Source organism: Loxodonta africana, chromosome X (assembly GCF_030014295.1).
Source record: "Loxodonta africana isolate mLoxAfr1 chromosome X, mLoxAfr1.hap2, whole genome shotgun sequence".
Classification (NCBI taxonomy): Eukaryota; Metazoa; Chordata; class Mammalia; order Proboscidea; family Elephantidae; genus Loxodonta; species Loxodonta africana.
Genome location: NC_087369.1, coordinates 69401454 through 69405746, shown reverse-complemented (window position 1 = coordinate 69405746; position 4293 = coordinate 69401454). Strand labels below are relative to the sequence as shown.

At 41.4% G+C, this 4293-nt stretch overlaps 1 non-coding gene across 1 annotated transcript; it reads left to right on the top strand.

The window, feature by feature from the left end:
- Nucleotides 1-3940: 3940 nt before the first annotated feature.
- Nucleotides 3941-4043, top strand: LOC135228982 (U6 spliceosomal RNA). Its single transcript, XR_010319845.1, has one exon. It is a non-coding gene; the product is annotated as a U6 spliceosomal RNA (small nuclear RNA).
- The last annotated feature ends 250 nt before the right edge of the window (nt 4044-4293 follow it).

The following is a 4293-nucleotide window of genomic DNA, read 5'->3' as shown; positions in this document are numbered from 1 at the left end:
ATTGTACTAAAAAAAACAGAAACTTGGATGTCTTCATTGAGGAAATGATAAATAAGTTTGGAGGAGAAGAGAGAAGAGCTCGGAGATTGTATGCGCATCCACCCCTGGTCCCTATGTTCAATATTGCTTAGGAAGATTCTTTCCACCCACCCCCTTCCACCCAAGGTCTGTCAAGATATTCTATGAATTCATACTCACTTACTGACTTCTCTTGTTAGCATACTGGACCTCATTGCCAACACAAGGCATGCTCAGATAATGTCTGAAGGAATTTCTGAAGTTCTCCCAAGTATAGTCCAAGAGGAAAAAACAATCACTCAGCCATTCAGAAATTATTTCTGAAACAGTGAATCAGGTGCTATGGGAGATAACACGAGAAACATGCAAGACCCAGTACTAAAGTGCCTGAGGAACTTACAGTCTGAGAACAACTATTGCAAAAAAACAAAAAAAGAAAGAAAGAAACAATAGAGGGAAATATCAAGAATATAAGCAACCCCATTAGACATCAGAGAAAGTCCAGTAGGAGATACATATGTAAGTAAGGTAGGTTGGGGCCAGGTATGGAGAGTCTTAAAAGAATACCGGGGGAAAAAATGTTGGACTCTTATTTTGTGGAAGAAGGAACACATTAAATGTTTTTTGCATGGAACCATAAAAAAATGACTTTAAAAAGTGGTCTTATAAGAAACAGTAACGATAAGAGCAACTACAGCTATAATTATTGAGAGTGTACACAATGTTAGATGCCGTGCTTCAGTGCAACATTTTATTTATTCCTCAAAATGACTCCTTATGTTAAAGGCTGTGATTACTCTTCCAATTCCAGATTAGCTCTAGTGTTGCACTGAGAGTCCAGATGCAGCACAGAACCACAACTAGGAGGATAGGAGTAGTAATCAAAAGCAAAGAGCAAATCTACATAGCTTAATGGTCTGCTCACCCTGCAGCTTCCTTTTCCCCTCTGCTTAAAGTCTTTTTCGGTCTTTTGATTGTGAAGACTACTCAGATTTCATCTAATGAAGAGTTTATGAGAGGCTAAAACTGAGGGAGTGCTCCCCATAATTTCTCCAACTTCTGTCTTCCTTTCTGATTTAAAGGGGCCCAGTAGAATTATTGGGGTTATATCCATAACTTGATTCTGTAAGACAGGAGAAATAAAATCCTTTGTTTTTAAGCTTTTGATTTACATTGCTGCCCTCTTTTCTGTACAGAAATGAAGAAACCGAGACCCTTGATACTGCAGTGACATATACAATCACAATAATACATCAGGGGTTCTGAGATAATGCATCTAATGCTCAGTCAGTACCCTTATTCACACTCTCAAGAAACTGGTTCCCCAACAAAGGGCATCCAAAAGGCTCCTGCTATTAAATGCTTTGATGTGTGACAAGTCAGAGATAGACATGACTCCTATGTTCTTAGATTTAGCCAGTACAACCCAGTCAGTTTTGCTCCACAGAATTAGAAGAGATTCGTTTTGCTTAGAGTACAGATGGGGATCCCTGAGGATAGGGCAATGGCATGAGAAATGAATTTCCCCTTGATCTGTGAGCCAGAAAAAGAGAAGCCAAGAATGGGAAAAGGAGAAAGAGGAGGAAAAAATCATTTAAAATTTTCATACTATTTCCTAACATACCCACACTCTAGTTTCCCATACGGTTTCAAAGCCAATTTTATTGCTATTCTAGAATCCTCCCAGCAATGGTTAAAGTTGTGTGTCAACTTGACTGGTTCATGATTCTCAGTGGTTTGGTAGTTATTATGTAGTTTGTCAGCTTTTTAATGATGTGATCACCTCCATAATGAGATCTGGTATAATGTGATCACCTCCATGATGAGATCTGCTGTGAGCAGCCAATCAGTTGAAAGCGAGTTTCCATGGGGTGGGCCTGCATCCAATATAGGTGGACTTTTTGGCAAGGCTCGCTGCCTTTTGCTCGCTCTGGATCCTGCAGCTGGTTACTGTTCTTGGGACTTGAGCCAGCAGCTTATTTGCCTTCTGACCTTCCGATCTTGGATTTGCCAGCACCTACAGCAATGTGATTGGGAGAAGCCTCCAGCCTGACCCACAAACTTGAGAATTTCTAGCCTTTACAACCATGAGAGCCATTTCCTTTGTTTAAATTCCTGTATGTTTATATGCTGTATTGGTTTTGCTTCTCTATAGAAACCAGCCTAAGATACTTCCCAAGGCAGCACAAGGGCCAGATGGCTGCAATGCTTCTTGAGGAGTTGTCAAGTCTTCCTAAGAGTGCTTACATAAAAAGATTTTTCTGTGATGTCTTAGGAATTCTCCAAACAGAGTCATGTTTAGTATTCCTAAATCCTAGAATAGCTGGAAAACTGCAGAACATGCCTGTTTCCAGTTTAATATACACTCCTTCAGATGTTATTCCCTCATCTGCAACTCTACCCTCAATTAATGATGCCCTCCCTGACACAAAAACTTTGCCCCTACCTCACCTCACCCAGTAATCTCCCCTCTTGTTCAGAATTTTACAGTGATGCGCCATTGTGAGCAGGGCAAATTCCAGATCCCTTGGCCTAGAGCATTATGAACTTTCCTTCACCTGGGAGGAACCTCCTTCATCACTTCACAATGCAGAGGACAACCTGTTGAATTGTGTCCTCCAAAAACACATGTTGTAAATCCTAACCTCTATGCCTGTGGTTATAATCCCATTTGGGAACGGACTGTCTTTGTTATGTTAATGAGGCAGGATTAGTGTAGGGTCTTGAGTGTCTTGAGTGAATCTCTTTTGAGATATAAAAGAGATTAAACAAGCAAGTGAGCAAGTGGAGATGGGACAGGATAGACCCCATGCCACGTGAAGATCACCAAAGAGCCAAGGAATAAGGACCTCCCCCCAGAGCCAACAGAAAGAAAGCCTTCCCCTAGAGCTGGCACCCTGAATTCACACTTCTAGCCTAAGATAGAATTTGGTACTAGAAGTGTGGTGCTGCTTTAAAAAATATCTGTAACCTGGAAGTATGTTAGGAATTGGTTAGTGGGTGGAGGCTGGAAGACTTTTAAGGTACTGTTGTGGATGGAATTGTGTCCCCCCAAAATATGTATTGTAAACCCTAACCTTGATGCCTGTGATTACAGTTCTATTTGGGAATGGGTTGTCTTTGTTATGTTAATGAGGCAGGATTAGTGTGGGGTGTGTCTCGAATCTATCTCTTTTGAGATATAAAAGAGAGTAAACAGAAAGCAGAGATGGGGAGAGAAGCCAAGGCACATGAAGATCTCCCAGGAGCAGGAGCTCAAAAGAGACAAGGACCTTCCTCCAGAGCCCACACAGAGAAAAAGCCTTCCCCTAGAGCCCAAAAAACCCAGTGCCGTCAAGTCGATTCCAACTCATAGCAACCCTAGAGCCAGCACCCTGAATTCAGACTTCTAGCCTCCTAAACTGTGAGAAATTAAAATTCTGTTTGTCAAAGCGACCAATCTGTGGTATTTCTGTTAAAGCAGCACTAGATAACTATGACAAGTACTTAATCGTAAAAACATTGATTGTCTTAAAGAGACTGTGGGTAGAATTATGGATGTCATAGGGCATTCTGGTGAAGGCTCAGAAGGAAGTGAGGAGAGCTGTAGAGAAAGTCTCTGTCTGTCATCTTAGAAAATACTCCAGCAACAGAACGTTGTTAGAAATGTGGACGTTAAATGTGCTTCTCCGAGGCTTGAAAAGAAAATGATGAACATGTGATTGGACAATGTTGGAAAGGTGATACTTCTTATGCAGTGGTAAAGAAATTGTCTGAATTATGTTCAACCGTTAATAGAAGGAAGAACATGTAAGGGATGAACTTGGATATTTGGCTGAGGAGATTTCTAATGAAGATTTTAAATGCACCACAGGGGTTCTCCTTGCTGTTATAGTAAAATGTGAGAGGAAAGAGATGGACTTAAAAATGAACTGTGCAGTGTTTGCTGTGGCAGCATATATGCTAAAATTGGAACGATACAGAGAAGGTTAGCATGGCCCCCGTGCAAGGATGACAGGCAAATTCGTGACGCATTTCATATTTTTCTTAGGTGAAGGGAGGACAACACACAATACAGAGGAAGTCAGCACAACTGTATTAAACCAAAAGCTAAGAAGTTTCCTGAGCACAACCAAACACTGCAAGGGACAGAGTAGCAGGGGCGGGGACCTGGGGACCATGGTTTTGGGGGGACATCTAGGTCATTTGGCATAAGAAAGTTTATTAAGAAAATGTTCTTCATCCCACTTTGGTAAGGGGTGTCTTGAGTCTTAAAAGATCGGGAGTGGCCATCTA